The sequence below is a fragment of the Oncorhynchus keta genome, chromosome 19 (genome assembly GCF_023373465.1).
Source record: "Oncorhynchus keta strain PuntledgeMale-10-30-2019 chromosome 19, Oket_V2, whole genome shotgun sequence".
Lineage (NCBI taxonomy): Eukaryota > Metazoa > Chordata > Actinopteri > Salmoniformes > Salmonidae > Oncorhynchus > Oncorhynchus keta.
This window is the reverse complement of record NC_068439.1, coordinates 17,609,092-17,631,591: the sequence shown is the minus strand read 5'-3', so window position 1 is coordinate 17,631,591 and position 22,500 is coordinate 17,609,092. Positions and strand designations below refer to the sequence as shown.

The 22,500-nt window shown below is 43.4% G+C and overlaps 1 protein-coding gene across 1 annotated transcript in view; it reads right to left on the bottom strand.

Moving 5' to 3' along the window:
- Positions 1 to 22,500, bottom strand: part of LOC118397958 (potassium voltage-gated channel subfamily H member 8-like) — a 139,650-nt gene that overhangs the window by 96,997 nt on the left and 20,153 nt on the right. The window lies entirely within an intron of this gene.

Sequence of the window (22,500 nt, the reverse complement as noted above, 5' to 3'; positions counted from 1 at the left end):
CATAAACAAACGTACAGTCAATAACACAATAGAAAAATATATGTACAGTGTGTGCAAATGTAGAAGAAGAGTAGGGAGGTAAGACAATAAATAGGCCATAGAGGCAAAATAATTACAATTTAGCATTAACACTGGAGTGATAGATGTGCAGATGATGATGTGCAAGTAGAGATACTGGGGCACAAAGGAGCAAGAGGTTAAGTAACAATATGGGGATGAGGTAGTTGGCTGTGCTATTTACAGATGGGCTGTGTACAGGTTCAGTGATGGGTAAGCTGCTCTGACAGCTGATGCTTAAAGTTAGAGAGGGAAATATAAGACTCCAGCTTCAGTGATTATTTTCAATTCGTTCCAGTCATTGGCAGCAGAAAACTGGAAGGAAAGGTGGCCAAAGTAAGTGTTGGCTTTGGGGATGACCAGTGCAATATACCTGCTGGAGCACGTGCTACGGGTGGGTGTTGCAATGGTGACCAGTGAGCTGAGATAAGGTGGGGCTTTACCTAGCATAGACTTACAGATGACCTGGAGCCAGTGGGTTTGGCGACGAATATGTAGGGAGGGTCAGCCAACAAGAACATACAGGTTGCAGTGGTGGGTAGTATATGGGGCTTTGGTAACTAAACAGATAGACTACATCCAATTTGCTGAGTAGAGTGTTGGAGGCTATTTTGTAAATGACATCGCCGAAGTTAAGGATCGGTACGATCAGTCAGTTTTACGAGGGTATGTTTGGCAGCATGAGTGAAGGAGGCTTTGTTGCAAAATAGGAAGCCGATTCTAGATTTAATTTTGGATTGGAGATGCCTAATGTGAGTCTGGAAGGAGCGTTTACAGTGTAACCAGACACCTTGGTATTTGTAGTTTTCTTCCGTTTGGTTTCTTGTGAATCCTAGCCTGATGACTCACGCAAAATTCTTCCGCTGCTCTGTCATTCACTACATACTTTAGTCTGAGACTGCCATCATTGAAGTCGCTTGTGGTGACGAGGGGCACGAGGGGCACGAGGGGCCCGAGGGGCGTTTTACAAAACAAAGTATTCAGCGACTGGATCGTGTCTAACCAATCAGAGTACCAGAGCCAATGACACATGTGTTGTATCTGGCCCTACCCATCGGTTTCTGGACCAATCAGACATCCCCGCATGTGGTCGCATTCAGTGAAGGGTCTGGGAGGTACTCAGATCCAGACTCATTGCAGAAAAGAAAGTAACATCTGTGTGTGTGGCGTAGAGTTTGGCTGGAGCAAGAAGTCTGGGTAGCCAGGCAAAGTGAATACGCCCTGGTTTAGACAGTGCTGATTTGAGAATACCCATGAGAGAAGTGGAGAAGAGTACAGTTCTGAGAAATTAGTGCACACCTAGCAAGAAGCTGTTGTTCAGCAGCGTTTTTGGGATGATAGAGTTTTGTCATGACTGTCCTGATCAGGTCAGGTTACAGGAGACCACAACCCTACAGATTATCTCTCAACCCCAACAGAGGAGGAGAGATCTAGGGGTCTGAAGATGTGAGGGGGGTTATGGCCCCTCACGCCCCTGGTAAATCTCAGACCACAGACAAATTCCTTTGTCCTGTTACTATGGACAACCAGCCTCAGAACATTAAACATGAGCTAAAGGGACTTTGGAACAATGGTTGTCGTCAGGCACAATGGTGGTCATGACGATGCATGGAATATGAAAATGTATGTAATTTTTGTTCTGTTATTAAAGGTTAATAGATGACATTATTACAAAAACATTGTAATGTGAAGAGTTTTCCTAGTATATGTTTGATGTTTATACATTGTACGGTGTATGGAAATATCCAAATCAAAGGGAATGTTTTGGGGAAGATGAAATGTTAAGTTAGTTGTCTTAAATTGGATTTGAGTCAAATCTGGACCTTGCCTCATTAACTTGGTACGCCCGGTACAACCCAAGGGGGGCAACCCAGAGCTTCTCTGAGATACAGGAGATCGACTTTATTCAGTCAGTTCCACACCTTTTAATAAACTAGTGAATAGTTGCTGTTCAGTTGTCAATCAACGCACACTAAATAGCCTATGTGCCACGACTCCGCATATGTGAAACTTGTGAAAGAAAATCACGGAATGTGTCAGAAAACAATAGTTAGGCTAAGTAGTGGATTTTGACTCGTTGTTACCACTTACATTGGATGTGCAAATTCACAAGGACCATGTTTACTCCTCTGTGTAAAGAAATTTGACCTCAACCAGAGATCGGTATGCTAGTGAGGAGGCTGTGCGGGTGAGGGGTGAGGGTGTGGGGAGGAGGGTGAGGGGAGGAGGGTGTGTGGGTGAGGGGAGGAGGGTGTGGGGAGGAGGCTGTGTGGGTGAGTGGAGGAGGGTGTGAGGGTGAGGGGTGAGGGGTGAGGGGAGGATGGTGTGGGGAGGAGGCTGTGTGGGTGAGGGGAGGAGGGTGTGAGGGTGTGAGGGGAGCATGGTGTGGGGAGGAGGCTGTGTGGGTGAGGGGAGGAGGGTGTGAGGAGGAGGGGTGAGGGGTGAGGGGAGGATGGTGTGAGGAGGAGGCTCTGTGGGTGAGGAGAGGAGGGTGTGAGGAGGAGGCTCTGCGCGTGAGGAGAGGAGGGTGTGAGGAGGAGGCTCTGCGGGTGAGGAGAGGAGGGTGTGAGGAGGAGGCTCTGCGGGTGAGGAGAGGAGGGTGTGAGGAGGAGGCTCTGCGCGTGAGGAGAGGAGGGTGTGAGGAGGCTCTGCACGTGAGGAGAGGAGGGTGTGAGGAGGAGGCTCTGCGCGTGAGGAGAGGGAGGGTGTGAGGAGGAGGCTCTGCGCGTGAGGAGAGGAGGGTGTGAGGAGGAGGCTCTGCGGGTGAGGAGAGGAGGGTGTGAGGAGGAGGCTCTGCGCGTGAGGAGAGGAGGGTGTGAGGAGGAGGCTCTGCGGGTGAGGAGAGGAGGGTGTGAGGAGGAGGCTCTGCGGGTGAGGAGAGGAGGGTGTGAGGAGGAGGCTCTGCGGGTGAGGAGAGGAGGGTGTGAGGAGGAGGCTCTGCGCGTGAGGAGAGGAGGGTGTGAGGAGGAGGCTCTGCGGGTGAGGAGAGGAGGGTGTGAGGGTGGAAAGTGTGTCTGACAGGATCTCTTTTCCCACAGATGCATGATATGTAGTTGTTTATGTCTTGTGTCAACCATTGCCAAAGGAAACAAAAGTAATTCTGTGTTTAAACACGCATCCGAACCTGATAGGTGAGAATTGTCTGTTAATTGAATGATTAGGATATTCCGCCCTGAAACATATAATTGTATGGAATTGATTAGAATGTATGAAATCATAATCAATATATGTGTTGTCCTAGTCAGAATTAGGGTAAAACAATATGTCTTTATGGTATTATAAACACAGACTGTCTGAGCTTGGTGCCGACCTGACTAGAGATTTGGGAGAGAACGGGGAGTACGTCTCAAGGACAAAGTCACTATCTCTGTCGGCTGGGAAGTGAGACAGACAGTGTGTGCGTAGCAGGACGTGTGTGTGTGTGCGTATGGTTGTGTGAATGTGTGTGCGTATGGTTGTGTGAATGTGTATGTGTGTGCCTTATGGTTGTGTGAATGTGTATGTGTGTGTGCGTATCGTTGTGTGAATGTGTGTGTGTGTGCATGTGTGGGCGTGAGAAGTCAATATAAAATTAATTGATTTGTATTCTTGACTTCAGAACGTTCCGTGAATAAACCTTTTTGACCATTTAGCTGGGCCTCCGTCTGTTTCATTCGACCAGGATCTTACAAATTCTGGTTTGCAGACTGAGAGTAATATCATTTAATTGGGTGATGTACCTGGAGAACATAAATCTGCTATCAGAACCAATGTCCCTCAACAGGGAGAAATGCAAACATCCCGTTTCATAATTCCTTTATTGACAGAGAGTTGTCTCTGTCTCCTTCCTCTCTGAATCACTTAAGATTTTCTCCAGTCGGAAGCGGAGGAGAAACTTAGATCATGTTTTTATTTGCATCAGCAAAATGTGCCGGGTGATTTCTGTGTCTGCATTATAGGCCAGACACCAGTATGCCTTGGGACTCCTATCTGCAGGCTGTACCGACAAACACACACACACATTCACACACAAACTCTCCAGACACTGAGTGAGGACCAGACATCTGAATGGAACCAGAGACAGACATTCCTAACTCCTCTTCCTCACGTCCTGCCTGTCCAATAGCACCCCTCTGAGAGGTGGAGAGACTGATGCTTAGCCTTAAGATGTTCACCCAAGTGTGTGTGTGTGTGTGTGTGTGTGTGTGTGTGTGTGTGTGTGTGTGTGTGTGTGTGTGTGTGTGTGTGTGTGTGTGTGTGTGTGTGTGTGTGTGTGTGTGTGTGTGTATATTTGTGTATGCATGCGTGAGTGCGTTGTTTGTGACTGAGTGACTGTGTAGGCCTACACCATATGGAGTTTACAGTATGTATTTACTGCGTTGTAAGCACTGTCTGCATATCATACTGCCAAATTGTTTTTGCTGAAGCTGGCTGAAATGATTACAGTTAACTCTGCCTGCTCTCTCTCTCTCTCTGCCTCTCTCTCTCACACACACACACACACACACACACACACACACACACACATAAATAAACAAGATACACACACAAGCACACACCCACACACACAGGTGTCCCCATCTGGATGTGGCTGGTACTCTAATGGCCCAGATTGAATCCAGGCATGGGACTGATTTGGGGCAGTGGGGGTTGCAGACACTTTTGAATAATCATAAGCAACTCATTTTGTAATCTCAACCCAACCTCACACATTCACCCAGTCTATCACCACACTGATTTCTCTCCTCTAACCTCATTCCTCCATCAACACTCCTCTCCATTTCTCTCCTCTAACCTCATTCCTCCATCAGCACTCCTCTCCATTTCTCTCCTCTAACCTCATTCCTCCATCAACACTCCTCCATTTCTCTCCTCTAACCTCATTCCTCCATCAACACTCCTCTCCATTTCTCTCCTCTAACCTCATTCCTCCATCAGCACTCCTCTCCATTTCTCTCCTCTAACCTCATTCCTCCATCAACACTCCTCCATTTCTCTCCTCTAACCTCATTCCTCCATCAACACTCCTCTCCATTTCTCTCCTCTAACCTCATTCCTCCATCAGCACTCCTCTCCATTTCTCTCCTCTAACCTCATTCCTCCATCAACACTCCATTTCTCTCCTCTAACCTCATTCCTCCATCAACACTCCTCTCCATTTCTCTCCTCTAACCTCATTCCTCCATCAACACTCCTCTCCATTTCTCTCCTCTAACCTCATTCCTCCATCAACACTCCTCTCCATTTCTCTACTCTAACCTCATTCCTCCATCAACACTCCTCTCCATTTCTCTCCTCTAACCTCATTTCTCTACTCTAACCTCATTCCTCCATCAGCACTCCTCTCCATTTCTCTCCTCTAACCTCATTCCTCCATCAGCACTCCTCTCCATTTCTCTACTCTAACCTCATTCCTCCATCAACACTCCTCCATTTCTCTCCTCTAACCTCATTCCTCCATCAACACTCCTCCATTTCTCTCCTCTATCCATCAACACTCCTCTCCATTTCTCTCCTCTAACCTCATTCCTCCATCAACACTCCATTTCTCTACTCTCACCTCATTCCTCCATCAACACTCCTCTCCATTTCTCTCCTCTAACCTCATTCCTCCATCAGCACTCCTCTCCATTTCTCTACTCTAACCTCATTCCTCCATCAACACTCCTCCATTTCTCTCCTCTAACCTCATTCCTCCATCAACACTCCTCCATTTCTCTCCTCTATCCATCAACACTCCTCTCCATTTCTCTCCTCTAACCTCATTCCTCCATCAACACTCCATTTCTCTACTCTCACCTCATTCCTCCATAAACACTCCTCTCCATTTCTCTCCTCTAACCTCATTCCTCCATCAACACTCCTCTCCATTTCTCTCCTCTAACCTCATTCCTCCATCAACAATCCTCTCCATTTCTCTACTCTAACCTCATTCCTCCATCAACACTCCTCTCCATTTCTCTCCTCTAACCTCATTTCTCTACTCTAACCTCATTCCTCCATCAGCACTCCTCTCCATTTCTCTCCTCTAACCTCATTCCTCCATCAACACTCCTCCATTTCTCTCCTCTAACCTCATTCCTCCATCAACACTCCTCCATTTCTCTCCTCTATCCATCAACACTCCTCCATTTCTCTCCTCTAACCTCATTCCTCCATCAACACTCCTCCATTTCTCTCCTCTATCCATCAACACTCCTCTCCATTTCTCTCCTCTAACCTCATTCCTCCATCAACACTCCTCTCCATTTCTCTCCTCTAACCTCATTCCTCCATCAACACTCCTCTCCATTTCTCTCCTCTAACCTCATTCCTCCATCAACACTCAATTTCTCTACTCTAACCTCATTCCTCCATCAACACTCCTCTCCATTTCTCTACTCTAACCTCATTCCTCCATCAACACTCCTCTCCATTTCTCTCCTCTAACCTCATTCCTCCATCAACACTCCTCTCCATTTCTCTCCTCTAACCTCATTCAACACTCCTCTCCATTTCTCTCCTCTAACCTCATTTCTCTACTCTAACCTCATTTCTCTACTCTAACCTCATTCCTCCATCAACACTCCTCTCCATTTCTCTCCTCTAACCTCATCCCTCCATCAACACTCCTCCATTTCTCTCCTCTAACCTCATTCCTCCCTCAACACTCCTCTCCATTTCTCTCCTCTAACCTCCCTCAACACTCCTCTCCATGTCTCTTAGCAAACCATCTCCCCCTCTCTCTCTGTCTCAATTCCATTCAATTCAATTGAAAGGGCTTTATTGGCATAGGAAAAATATGTTTACATTGCCAAAGCAAGAGAAATATATAGGAAATTAACAAGGGAAATAAACAATCAGAAATTAACAGTAAACATTACACTCACAAAACATATAAAAGATCATACATAACAAATGTTATATTATTGGCTATTTACAGTGTTGTAACAATGTGCAAATAGTTGAAGTATGAAAGGGAAAATAAACAAACAGATAAATATAGGTTGTATTTACAATTCTCTTTCTTATTTCTCTCTCTCTCTCTCTCTCTAATTGCTCCCATGCAACCACCCATAGATCATCACACTCTTATCTGACAGCTGCATGAAAGTCCCCACAGGGAAGGAGAGATGGAGGAAGAGAGAAGGAGAGAGGGAGGGAAAGAGAGGGAGGAGGGAGGAAGAGGGGAGGAAGGTAGGCGGGGATAAGAAAAGGGAAGGGGGAGAGAGCTGGAGAGAGGGACATAGGAGGGAAAAGGGAGAGGGAGGAAGGGAGAGGGAGAGAGAGGGGGAGAGAGGGACATAGGAGGGAAAAGGGAGAGGGAGGAAGGGAGACGGAAGAGGTCGGTGGAGAGAGGGAGAGAGAGGGGGAGAGAGAGAGAGAGAGGGAGAGGGAGAGAATCATGGATGGTGAAGAGTGATTCATCACTCCAGAGAACGCATTTCTACTGCTCCAGAGTCCAATGGAGGTGAGCTTTACACCACTCTAGCCGAAGCTTGGCATTGCACATGGTGATCTTAGGCTTGTGTGCAGCTGCTCGGCCATGGAAACCCATTTCATGAACCTCCCTACGAACAGTTCTTGTGCTGACGCTTCCAGAGGCAGTTTGGAACTCGGTAGTGTAGTTGCAACCGAGGACAGACCATTCTTATTTGCCACGTGCTTCAGCACTCGGCTGTCCCATTTTGTAAGCTTGTGTGGCCTGCCACTTTGTGGCTGAGCAGTTGTTGCTCCTAGACATTTCCACTTCACAATAACAGCACTTACAGTTGACCGGGCAGGACAGAAATTTGACGAACTGAGATGTTGAAAGTTACTGAGCTCTTCAATAAGGCCATTCTACTGCCAATGTTTTCTCTGAAGATCGCATGTCTGTGTGCTCGATTTTATACACCTGTCAGCAATGGGTGTGGCTGAAATAGCCGAATCCACTCATTTGTAGGGGTGTCCACATACTTTTGTATAAATATTGTATGTCCATTAATATGTTACTAACATTTCACATGTATCATACATATGATCAAAGCTGCAGGCTAAGTTAAATCTAGACTTGGTTTCCTCTATCGTAATCACTCCTATTTCACCCCAGCTGCCAAACTAACCCTGAATCAGATGACCATCCTACCCATGTTAGATTACGGAGACATAATTTATAGATCGGCAGATGTTCTTTACCATTCGGCCATCAGATTTGCCCTCAATGCTCTTTATAGGACACATCACTGCACACTATACTCCTCTGTAAACTGTTCATCTCTGTATACCCGTCGCAAGACTCACTGGTTGATGCTTATTTATAAAACCCTCTTAGGCCTCACTCCCCGCATCTGAGATATCTACTGCAGCCCTCATCCTCCACATACAACACCCGTTCTGCTAGTCACATTCTGTTAAAGGTCCCCAAAGCACACAGATCCCTGGTTCGCAAGTCTTTTCAGTTCGCTAAAGTGGCATTATTTAAAGTGAGCTGCAACAAACCCTCAAACTGGACAGTTTTATCTGAATCTCTTCATTCAAAGACACAGTCATGGACACTCTCACTGAAAGTTGTGACTGCTTTGTGTGATGTATTGTTGTCTCTACCTTCTTGACCTTTGTGCTGTTGACTGTGTCCAATAATGTTTGTACCATGTTTTTGTGTTGCTACCATGTTGTGTTGCTACCATGTTGTTGTCATGTTGTGTTGCTACCATGCTGTGTTGTCATGTTTTGCTGCCTTATGTTGTTGTCTTAGGTCTCGTTTTATGTAGTGTTGGGTCTCACCTGTTGTGATGTGTGTTTTATCCTATATTTATATTGTATTGAAAAAAATCAAATGTATTTATTCCAAGCCCCGGTCCCCGCAGGCCTTTTGCCTTTTGGTAGGCCGTCATTGTAAATAAGAATTTGTTCCTAACTGACTTGCCTAGTTAAATAAAGGTTAAATCAAATTAAAATAAAAACACATTTTGAATTCTCACTACACACAAATACAACTTTCTGCATCTCACTGGTAGAAACGGTCCAGCAACAAATCAAATCAAATTACATTTTGTGCACATGGATAGCAGATGGTTGGTTGGCATGGTTAGCAGATGCTAATGCGAGTGTAGTGAAATGCTTGTGCTTCTAGTCTGAAAGTGCAGTAATATCTCACAAGTAATCTAACAAGTAATCTAACAAATTCACAGCGACTACCTTATACACACAATGTAAGGGGATGGAATAAGAATATGAACATATATGGTTGACCATGCGGCATAGGCAATATTTTTTTAACAATTTTATTTTACCATTATTTTACCAGGTACATTGACTGAGAACACGTTCTCATTGACAGCAACGATCTGGGGAATAGTTACAGGGGAGAGGAGGGGGATGAATCAGCCAATTGTAAGCTGGGGATGATTAGGTGACTGTGATGGTCTGAGGGACAGCTAGATGGTGTAAAATACAGTATATACATATGAGATGAGTAATGTAGGACATGTAAACATTATTAAAGTGCCATTATTTAAAGTGACTAGTGATACCATTATTAAATACATTTATTAAAGTGGCCAGTGATTTGAGTCTGTGTGTTGGCAGCAGCCTTTATGTTAGTGATGGCTGTTTACCAGCCTGATGGCCTTGAGATAGAAGCTGTTTTTCAGTCTCTCGGTCCCAGCTTTGATGCAGCTGTACTGACCTCGCCTTCTGGATGGTAGCGGGGTGAACAGGCAGTGGCTCAGGTGGTTGTTGTCCTTGATGATCTTTATGGCCTTCCTGTGACAACGGGTGGTGTAGGTGTCCTGGAGGTGTCCCGGCCATGTGTTGTGCAGACCGCACCATCCTCTGGAGAGCCTTGCTGTTGTGGGCGGTGCAGTTGCCGTACCAGGTGGTGATACAGCCTGACATGATGGTCTCGATTATGCATCTATAGGAGTTTGAGGGTTTTAGGTGCCAAGTCAAATTTCTTCAGCCTCCTGAGGTTGAAGAGACGCTGGAACTTAAAACTTTCCACCTTCTCCACTACTGTTCCATCGATGTGGATAGGGGGGTGCTCCCTCGCTTTGAATGCTGGGTATTGTTGTTGTAAGAAAACCACAATACCCAGCATTCATAGCGATTTCAGGACTGCCCTGTGGAGGTGAGAAATACCAGAATGTCTGTCTTTGTAACCATCACTTTCAGCCAGAGGATTTTTAAATGGAAGTTAACTGATGGGGTTGTCATGTCGTTGAATGTTGAAAAGTGATGCTATTCTATTGATTTTCCCCTTCACTTCAAAGAGGGAGCTATCCGATCACCCAACATATCAGCACAGCAGAAAAGAAGTCAAGTTGAGGTAGCTAATGTTACCTAGCTAGATAGCGACCTCCATCAAATCAAACACAATGCAAATAGTCTGGGTAGCCATTTGATAACCTGTTCAGGAGTCTTATGACTTGGGGGTAAAAAACTGTTGAGATGCCTTTTTGTCCTAGACTTGGCACTCCGGTACCGCTTGTCATGCGGTAGTAGAGAGAACAGTCTATGACTGGGGTCTTTGACCATTTTTAGGGTCTTCCTCTGAGATCGCCTGGTATAGAGGTGCTGGATGGCAGGCAGCTTGGCCCCAGTGATGTACTGGGCCGTACGCACTACCCTCTCTAGTGCCTTGCGGTCAGAGGCTGAGCAATTGCCGTACCCGGCAGTGATGCAACCAGCTCTCGATGTTGCAGCTGTAGAACCTTTTTTGAGGATCTCAGGACCCATGCCAAATCTTTTCAGGTTCGTGAGGGGGAATAGGCTTTGTTGTGACCTCTTCACGACTGTCTTGGTGTGTTTGGATCATTCTAGTTTGTTGTTGATGTGGACACCAAGGAACTTGAAGCTCTCAACCTGCTCCACTACAGCCCCCGTGGATGAGAATGGGGGCGTGCTCGGTCCTCTTTTCCTGTAGTCCATAATCATCTCAGACTTGGTTACGTTGAATGATAGATTGTTATTCAGGCACCACCCAGCCAGGTCTCTGACCTCCTCCCTATAGGCTGTCTCGTCGTTGTTGGTGATCAGGCTTACCACTTGTGTCGTCTGTAAACTTGGTGTTGGAGTCGTGCCTGGCCGTGCCTGGCCATGCAGGCATGGGTGAACAGGGAGTACAGCAGGGGACTGAGCACACTCCTGGGGAGCTCCAGTGTTGAGGATCAGTGTGGCAGATGTGTTGCTACCTACCCTCACCACGCTAGCTTCGTTAGGTTACATTATCCAACCGTTAGCTAACTAACTACCACAGAGGCTAACGTGACTGTGTTCTATTTAGAGTCCGATCTTATCAAAATCTGCAAAGGCATCAAAATCAAGCTCAGCACCAGGAACTAGTGTAAGTAACTCTAAAATTGTGCTAAAATCTACTAAATCTTTCCATGACGAGCTAATAAATATACTGGAGCTAGGCATAAACATGGTCCATGTCTTGTCACAGTGAGTGTGTTTACAAGTAGGCTACTGTAGCTCTCTGTATTGGTTGTTTATGCATGGCTTGAAATCTAAATTGGAGATGGTGTGGGTGACTGACTGGTGATTGTTGGGGGAGGGTATTGTGTGTGAAGGTTAGTCGTACAGAGCCTGCAGACCCATTGGATGGAAGCCTTCAGCCTGGAATAAGCAGACACTCCACATCATCTGACTGAAACAAGCCAGTACAGCCAAAATGTATTTTTTTTTAAAGCACAATGCCCTCTCATGAAAACAGAAACTAAATCACCAATACACTAAACTGTCAAGACAAGAGCTCCAACTTTTCCCACCCTTGCAGTCAGTTCCTTGGCATGGGGAAGAGGGGCTGTTAGTATACTCCTCTAGCCTATTCCCTCAATTGTTGGCAGTGCTTATCTAGTCAACAGTAGGTGCTCATACAGAACAATTAATGACTACACTGTTTACAAGTCAACCCCCCCTCAAACGTTTCCCATCTTTACTAACAGCCCAGCTCAATGCTCTATTATTGACTCTTGAGTGTAACAAAACACTAGCTGTTGTCCATGTGTATATAATTGTGTTTTATCATATTTGACTAAATGATTCCAGCTGCATCAGAAACAAATAAACTGTTGACTTCAACTTGATTCATTTGTGGCAATCCATTAAATGTATTTGGATAAAGTAGCTTCAGTATTACTGCTCAAATAAATGAAGCAGGGAGTTGGTGTCATTTAAACAAATTTGTTGGCAAGTTAACATGTTTTAATAAAATAGATTCTGTCATTATAGCAAATAAGTAAGAAAAAGTATGTGAACGCGTTGGAATTGGCCATTTAACTAGGCAAGTCAATTAAGAACTAATTCTTATTCAGGGGCACAGCGACAGACTCTCGTCAGATCGAGGATTCGATCTAGCAACCTGTCGGTTACTGGCCAAACACTAACCACTATGCTACATGCCACACAAAATACCTGGATTTCTGCATTAATTGGTCATCAAATTTGATCTGATGTTCATCTAAGTCACAACAATAGACAAACAGTGTACTTAAACTAATAACACAACTTGTATTTCTCTTGGCTATATTGAATACATCATTTGAACATTCACAGTGTAGGTTGAAAAAAAGTATGTGAACCCCTAGGCTAATGACTTTTCCAAAGGCTAATCGGAGTCACCTAACCTGCCTTTTCTATTCTCTTTTGCTAGTCCACCCGGTTTTGACCCTTGCCCGTTTTCTGGACCTGCCTGCCCTGACCCCAAGCCTGCCTGCCCTGACCCCGAACCTGAGCCTGCCTGCCCTGACCCCGAACCCGAGCATGCCTGCCCTGACCCCGAACCCGAGCCTGCCTGCCACACTGTACCTCCTGGACTCTAACTGCTTTTGACCTTTTGCCTGTCCATGACATTCACTTGCCTACCCATTTTGGATTATTAATAAATATCAAAGACTCAAACCATCTGCCTCCTGTGTCTGTATCTCACCTTGTGCCCTTATACTTGTTGAGTTGCATAAAGATGGAAAGGGTTACAAAAGTATCTCTAAAAGCCTTGTTCATCAGTCCACTTTAAGACAAATTGTCTATAAAAATGGAGAAAGTTCAGCACTGTTGCTTTTCTCCCTAGGAGTGGCAGTTCTGCAAAGATGACTGCAAGAGCACAGCACAGAATGCTCAATAAAGGTTAAGAAGCCGAGTGTCAGCTAAAGACTTCTAGAAATCTCTGGAACATGCTAAACTCTTGTCTACGATACGTAAAATATTAAACAAGAATGGTGTTCATGGGAGGACACTATTACGTACACCTCTGAAGAGGGAACGCAACACCCTGCTACAACTCAACGTGAAGCAAAAGAGGTATGGACTGTAGGTGTGAGTAAGGATGACAAAAGGCAGAGAATTTAACATTTACTAGGAATTTATTCCTTCACACAGTAATATGGGGAAAAGACAGAACCAAAGCTAAGAAAGTAAATATCAAAGCCCCTTCTATCTTACCTGCCGAACCACTACTTACCCAATTTAGCACCACCTGGTGACCTAACCAAAATACAAGGGGTGGTCCGCCCAAGTCTTACCTAGTGTGCCTAGACAGTAAATATACTAAGCACTCACTCTGTTCCTTCATCCTTACCCCCTGGGAACAAATTAAACAGAATATTAACAATTCCACAAACACACTGAGAAACACATGTCATCAAATAGGCTCTGACTGAGCAACAAATTCACACAGAACATACCAAAGCTGCTCCCATCTACAACTAACATAGTACATACCAACTGCCTGAGAAACAACCAACATTTGCTATAGCCATCAGCCTCCTCTCAGCGCAATCATCTTTCTTCAATGACCTCCCAGCAATGATCTCTCTTCTGAACAGAACACTGGCTTTTATATAGCTTAAGAAGGAATGGGTAATTGGAAACAGCTGCATCTTGACGAGGGGGCGGGGTCAGCTACAATTAGCCATGGAGTCGACAAATCAGCTGCTTGAGGGATTTCAGGAAGCCATTTCCTGAAATACACACATGAAAATACACAAACTACAACACAGAAACTGGGGAATGTAACAGACACCACAGAAGAAGCCACTGCTGTCCAAAAAAACTAGAGTTTGCAAAAGTGCACCTGGATGTTCCACAGCGCTACTGGCAAAATAGGACAGGTGAATCAACAGTTGAGTTGTTTAGAAGGAACACACAACACTATGTGTGGAGAAAAAAAGGCACAGCACACCAACATCAACCTCATCCTAACTGTAAAGTATGGTGGAGAGAGCATCATGGTTTGGGGCTGCTTTGCTGCCTCAGGGCCTAGACAGCTTGCTATCATCGATGGAAAAATGAATTCCCAAGTTTATCAAGACATTTTGCGGGAGAATGTTAGGCTATAGGTCCGCCATTTGAAGATCAACAGAAGTTGGGTGATGCAACAGGACAACAACCCAAAACATAGAAGTAAATCAACAACAGAATGGATTCAACAGAAGAAAATACGCTTTCTGGAGTGGCCCAGTCAGAGTCCTGACATCAACCCGATTGAGATGCTGTGGCATGACCTCAAGAGAGCAGTTCACATCAGACATCCCAAGAATATTGCTGAACTGAAACAGTTTGAAAAGATGAATGGTCGAGTGGTGATGGTGGGCGGGTGCTTTGCTGGTGACACTGTCTGTGATATATTTGAAATTCTAGACACACTTAACCAGCATGGCTATCACAGTCTTCTGCAGCGATATGCCATCCCACCTGGTTTGCACTTGGTAGAACTATAATTTGTTTTCAACAGGACAATGACCCAAAACACATGCAGGCTGTGTAAGGGTGATTTGACCAGAAGGATGGAGTGCTGCATCAGATGACCTGGCCTCTAAAATCACCCGACCTCAGCCCAATTGAGATGCTTTGGGATTAGTTGGATCTAACAGTACAGCTTTCACAATATTTTTCTTCTTAATTTATTTCAACCAATCATCAGTCATTTGTATCATACAGTACATCTTGTGCAGTACATCTTGTGCAGTACATCTTGCATACACTTCTCTGTAAGCATGCGGAAAGTCTGTTCATTTGTTTACAGAGAAATAGCATTGTGTTTGGTCAAACAGTATTTTTTCCAACAGTTTGCTAAGAGCTGGCAGCAAGCTGATAGGTCAGCTGTTAGAACCAGTAAAGGCCACTTTATCAGTCTTGGGTAGCAGAATGGAGCAGCAGGGTAGCCTAGTGGCTAGAGTCTTGGACTAGTAACCAGAAGTTTGCAAGTTCAAATCCCCGAGCTGACAATGTACAAATCGGTCATTCTGGCCCTGAACAGGCAGTTAACCCACTGTTCCTAGGCTGTCATTGAAAATAAGAATTTGTTCTTAACTCACTTGCCTAGTTAAATAAAGGTAAAAGATTTTGGCTTCCCTCCAGGCTCAGATTAAAGGTATGACAGGAGTGGCTATATAGGCAGCGACCATCCTCAGTAGCTCTCCATTGTTGTCAGGAGGTTTGGCATTTTTAATCGATAAGAATAAGAATCTATAAGAATTTTTCCCCCTCTCCCACACTAACTTTACAAAACTCTAACTTACAATGCTTTTCTTTCATTATTTCTATGCATGAATACGATGGCTCACAGCTTGTTGTTGGCATTTCCTGCCTATGTTTGCCCACTTTGCAAATGAGGTTATCATTAAAATAATTGGCAACATCAAATGGTTTTGTGTTGAATAAGCCATCCGATTCGATAAAATATGGAGTTTAATTTGTTTTCTGTCCATATTTTTTTATTAAAAGTACTCCAAAGTGTTCTATCATTCTTTATATCAGTGGTCACCAATTGGTCATAGCGATTGAATCAAATCAAACTAACAATGTTTAATTGTTACTCAATTAAATTAATCATGTAACAATTAACTCATTAGGAATTTGGGGCAACAGGGGAAAGTTGTTTAACTAGTTACTATCTCCCAACTAAAGCTATATAGATATAGATATCTCTTACATCAGTAACAGTCACTTATTAATCATTACCTCAGTCTCATTCTGAATGTCGCATAATCGTTGGATCCGCAAGAACCCTAGCCCTTCTGAATATTCAGTACTACACAAATTGATTTAATTTATTAACTAAATAATAACACAGGATACACCTACACACTTACATGAGATAAAAGTCCCTAGTGGACTGACAAGATATGACGGCTTGTTACACAGGCAGAAAGAGGAGAGACAACACTTGGATACATTTGGAACCTACGCTCAAAGTAATAGTAATACTTTGCACATGAACCACCGCTCATTCTTCACTCGTGTTGAGAGTTTCAGAGTTTCTAACCATTTTGTAACGTGTAGCCACCGCTTCACGCTGTCTGGTCTTGTAGTTTTAACCATTTGTGACATCCCTGCTTACACATTCCGTCTGCTTGGTCTCGTAGTGGTCTCAAGGTTGATTATTCAGGTTCAATGTCTGTGCTCACTTGGGCATGTTTACTGACTAGGCACAAGTTTATATGAACAATAATTGTCTCATTTAGAAGGCTAAAATCACATTGCTATCTTCACAAAAGTATTCTCATATTTAATCATACATTTTATACAACATTTAAATGTAAAGCTGATACATAGAATGCGTACACTTTCAGAGTTACAGTTACTTCATTATGCCATTCTTAATGACATCACAAAATAATAAAAAATATGACACGATTATTCTTTAGATCCCCATGGACCATTCTTAACATTCCTATGTTATGAATATTGTTCCAAAGTTCATTCTCTTGGAGAAAAACGTTTTGCCGGCAAGAGTCTCTGGAACAAAGAGGTTTCAGTCTTCCCATACTAGAGTGCCAGGGGGATAGTTTCTGTGGGAGATAGGGGGGTTCAAGGCATTCCTAGTTCATCACCAAAGATTTCTGTAGAAACGACAATGATAAAGGCGGTAGGTGCACTTGATTCAGAAGCCCTGCGCACCATGTAGGCAAAGTGTTACCATTTTCAACCATTTAATTAGTCTGAAAAGACTAACTTTGCATACCTGGTGGACTGGGAGATCTGTGGCTAAATCGAGTGTGCCTACTGTGCTGGTGAATTGGATAGCTCAAATCACCTTGCCTACAGCTTCCACGACCCCGGCCACAGCAAGGATTGATACTAGCCTACGTGAGATTTCATAATATTTAAAACCACGTCCAGAGACTGTCAAAGAATACAGCAAAGAGCTGCTGTTTTTGTGAGTGAGTTTATGCCTAAGTTTTTATTCAGCACTGTCAACACGGTTTAGTCAACACTATTACAAAACATAAAAAGTGTTAATAAAAAGTGTTTTCCCTGCAGCTGCAATGAATGAGTAGGCAAGTAGGCTCATTATTAACAGCAAGTCATGTCTATTTTAATATCAAGGAATATTTCACTTTCTCTGGTCATAGGAACGACATGAATTTGTGTGTGAGACAGATGCGGTTCATCTCGAGTTTCACCATCAGGTAGAAAACGGTGTCCCCTCTCTCTGGTCAGTCTCACCAGAGGAAAGGAAAGAGAGAGGGTGGGTCCTTCTGTAGCTCAGTTGGTAGAGCATGGCACTTGTAACGCCAGGGTAGTGGGTTCGATTCCCGGGACCACCCATACGTAGAATGTATGCACACATGACTGTAAGTCGCTTTGGATAAAAGCGTCTGCTAAATGGCATATATTATTATATATTATATATTATTATTATATTATATATATTAGAGAGCAGGACCGTGAGACCGTGCTGCTCTCCCCCTGCTGACACTAATCCCTTGTTCAAAACATCTGGGAACTTGGAACTCGGAAATCTCAGACTTCAGAGTTTAATGCGTTCAAGACAACTGGGTACTCGGGGAAAAAACATTTTTGAACAGTCTTCCAATTCGGAATTCCAAGCATCTTTCTAGAGCTCCGACTTTCAGACCTGAAGATCACTGACGTCAAACTCTTCCCCCAGAGTTCCCAGTTGTCTTGAACGCACTATGACCATCAGATTTCTAATTATTTCAATGTATGCTCACTTGTGCCTCACAAATGCTACACCAACTGATCTATTTTGTTATCAAAGCTTGAGTTTTGAAATATGATATTGTCTGAGAAGAGCAATATAGGCAGGCCATGCATATTGCCAATATACTGCACAAACCTCATTCCTACAGAATTGTTTTTATTAGGTTAATGATACATTTTGAAAGAAATTCTGAGCGGTAGATCTCGGTTAGCTTTTTGACTGCAAAGGGGATCGTGACCAGAGCTTAATATAATTGATATTGGCTTCATAATACAGGGTCTTCTTTTTTGTTGAGTTTAGTCACATTATTTTTCAATTTGCTGTAAGTCAGCCTGTGTAGCCAGACTTATTAGCCACTCCTTTCACCCCATCTCTTTCAACAGTACAAGTGCAGCGTCTGGATGCTCCTTATTAATCACACCAGACCAACAAATATTTCTTAACATCATCCACATGAGTCACAGCTAAATATTTTGAATGATCTCTTATATACTATTTTAGGCCCAGCTTTTGGAACCTTGGCTTTCCTGGATATAGCTGATATATTCTGATCACTGCATCAATGGGTACAGATCCAGCTTCATAACAAAGTTCTACAGTATTAGTAAAAATGTGATCAATACATGTGGAGTATATAGTTCCTGTAGTGTTTGTAAACACCCTGGTAGGTTGAGTAACCTGTTACTCCTACCCCCTACTTTTTCGAACATTCTGTTAAAAATCACGCAACATTTCAGCGCCCTGCTGCTCATGCCAGGAATATAGTATATGCATATGATTAGTATGTGCGGATAGAAAACGCAGACGTTTAAAAAACTGGTTAAATCATGGCTGTGACTATAACAGAACGTGCGTTTCATCGAAAAGTGCAGGAAAATCTGATCACTGAAAATGGAAAAATATATCCATGCGCGACTTGAACCCATTGATAAAGGTGAACCACATTTAATGGGGCTGAGGTTGCAATACCTACAGCTTCCACACGTTGTCTAGAGTCTTGTCATTTGCCTACTATTTGTTTCTTGATCAAACAGACGCAAGGCAGCGCATTTCTTCCGGTCTCCGACCGGATATTTTGGTTGGGATTTACACGGACATTATTTCCAGACGGACAGCTAAAGAATATACTTCGCCTCGTAATCAATTTGATCGCTTATTAACGTTTACTAATACCTAAAGTTGCATTACAAAAGTATTTCGAAGTGTTTTGTGAAAGTTTATCGTCAACTTTTTTAATTTTAAAAAATGACGTTACAAGACGCTATTTTTTTCCGTTTATCACACAGTCTTCATAGATCGATATCTAGGCTATATATGGACCGATTTAATCGGAAAAAAAAGACCCAATAGTGATTATGGGACATCTAGGAGTGCCAACAAAGAAGATGGTCAAAGGTAATGAATGTTTTATATTTTATTTGTGCGGTTTGTGTAGCGACGACTATGCTAATTATTTTGTTTACGTCCCCTGCGGGTCTTTTGGGGTGTTACATGCTATCAGATAATAGCTTCTCATGCTTTCACCGAAAAGCATTTTACAAATCTGACTTGTTGCCTGGATTCACAACGAGTGTAGCTTTAATTCAATACCCTGCATGTGTATTTTAATGAACGTTTGAGTTTTAACTAGTACTATTAGCATTTAGCGTAGTGCATTTGCATTTCCAGATGTCTAGATGGGACGCCTGCGTGTCAGGTAGGAGCAAGAGGTTAATAACCTGAACCAGATTACAAGCACCGGTTACAGTGAGAAGCTTCCTCTTGAGCAGATAGATTGATGAAAACCAGTCAATATTCAGGTCCCTAAGAAAGTAGACCTCTCTGTTTACATCACATACTGTGCGATATCAATGATCTCACACACATTATCTAGATACTGACTGTTAGCACTTCGTGGCCAATAGCAACACCCTAAAATAAGACTTTAGATAAGGCGAGTGAACCTGCAACCACAACCCTTCAATAACACTTGACATGAGATCTTCTCGAAGCATTACAGAGATAAAGTTCTGAAAATATACAGCAACACCTCCACCATAGGCATTCCTTTAACTTCTTTAGATGTTATTTCCTTGTATTGCTACTGCTGTATCAAAGGAATTATCTACAGTACCAGTCAAAAGTTTGGACACCTACTCATTCAAGTGTCTTTCTAGATTTTTACTATTTTCTACACTGTAGAATAAAACGTGTGAAATAACACACATGGAATGATGAAGTAACCAAAAAAGTGTTAATGTAATCCAAATATATTTGAGATGTTAGATTCTTCAATGTAGCAACCCATTGTCTTGATGACAGCTTTGCACACTCTTGGCATTCTCTCAACCAGGTTGAAGGAGTTCCCACATATGCTGAGCACTTTTCCTTCACTCTGCAGTCCAATCATCCCAAACCATCTCAATTGGGTTGAGGTCGGGTGATTGTGGAGGCTAGTTCATCTGATGCAGCACTACATCACTCTCCTTCTTGGTCAAATAGCCCTTACACAGCCTGGAGCGCAAACCAGATGGGATGGCGTATCGCTGCAGAATGCTGTGGTAGCCATGCTAGTTAAGTGTGCCTTGAAAAATAAATCAGTGTCACCAGCAAAGCACCCCCACACCATCACACCTCCTCCATGCTTCACGGTGGGAACAACACATGCAGAGATCATCCGTTAACCTATTCTGCATCTCACAAAGACACTGCGGTTGGAACCAAACATCTCAAATTGGGACTCAGACCAAAGGACATATTTTCACCGGTCTAATGTCCATTGCTCGTGTTTCTTGGCCCAAGCAAGTCTCTTCTTATTATTGGTGTTCTTTAGTAGTGGTTTCTTTGCAGCAATTCGACCATAAAGGCCTGATTCATGCAGTCTCCTCTGAACAGTTGATGTTGAGATGTGTCTGTTACTTTTATACTGTTTTTATTTATTTACTTTTCTGCTCTTTTGCACACCAATATCTCTACCTGTACATGCCCATCTGATCATTTATCACTCCAGTGTTAATCTGCAAAATTGTATTATTCGCCTACCTCCTCATGCCTTTTGCACACATTGTATATAGACTGCCCATTTGTTTTTTTTTGTTTTTTTTTCTACTGTGTTATTGACTTGCTAATTGTTTACTCCATGTGTAACTCTGTGTTGTCTGTTCACACTGCTATGCTTTATCTTGGCCAGGTCGCAGTTGCAAATGAGAACTTGTTCTCAACTAGCCTACCTGGTTAAATAAAGGTGAAATAAAATAAAAAACTTGAACTCTGTGAATCATTTATTTGGGCTGCAATCTGAGGTGCACTTAACTCTAATGGACTTATTCTCTCCAGCAGTGGTAACTCTGGGTCTTCCTTTCCTGTGGCGCTCCTCGCGAGAGCCAGTTTCATCGTAGTTTGATGGTTTTTGCGACTGCCCTTGAAGAAACCTTCAGTTCTATAAATTTACCGGATTGACTGACTTTATTGTCTTAAAGTAATGATGGACTCTTTGGTTATTTGAGCTGTTCTTGCCATAATATGGACTTGGTCTTCTGTATACCTCCCCTACCTTGTCACACCACCACTGATTGGCTCAAACAATGTAGAATGTTTAGTAAAAATGAAGAAAAACCCTGGAATGAGTAGGTGTTTGACTGGTACTGTCAGTGAATCTCAGAAATGGCTAATATATGAATGTTACCTGATGTTAGCAAGTTATTCATGAACCTTATTTCTAAGGCTACATATATTAATATGGGCTATTAGTAGGCCTTTCCTGGGTAGCTGATCAGAGATAGACATAACATGGAAAAGAGCAGACAAAGAAAACAACAACAACAAAAACATTATTCAGTCCATCAATCAGTTGGTGTGTGTAAGTGTGTGTGTGCTGCGGGGTTAAAGCTACGAACCCACAGGCTTGGCTCTGTCATCCCTTCCAGGCTTCTGGGACGGAGGGTGTACAATGAGCCTGTCATAGCATTTGTAACCAATGTCCCCAAGTGCACTAGCAGATTTCATGGTTGGGATAGGTTCTTTCCTTTTCTGGTGCACAGCTTCAGAATAGTCCTGGTTAAGGAAGCTGTTTGTTCCTCTCAATCTCTTGGCTCTTTCCTGAACAGCTATCTTGTCCTTGAACCTCAGGAACTTGACCATTATCGACCTGGGCCTATCACCTAGTCCAGTGGTGGTTTTTACAGTCCTGTGGGCGTACTCCACCTCAATTCTCCTGTGCTCCATCTTCAGTTTCTCAGTGATCATTTCCCTCACTTTGTCCTTAGACTCTGTCCAGGGCTCATGTGGAGATTATGCAATTCCGTCCACAACACTGTTGTTCTGATTTGATTTTTCCTCAAGATAATCTGATTTCTCAGTCATTGTTATCATGGATTCACATACAGAACTGATGTCCTCTCTCATTGACTTTGATTGCTGTCATCTTGCTGTTCTCCTGTTTAAACTCACCGAGGTGACCCTGGCAGAACTGCAAACTCTTCTTCAGGTCCAGGACTTCTCTGGTCAGATTGTCCATTATTTTATTTAGTGGACTCCACCACTTAAAGCAGGTCACAGGGCAGGTCAAAGTGCAG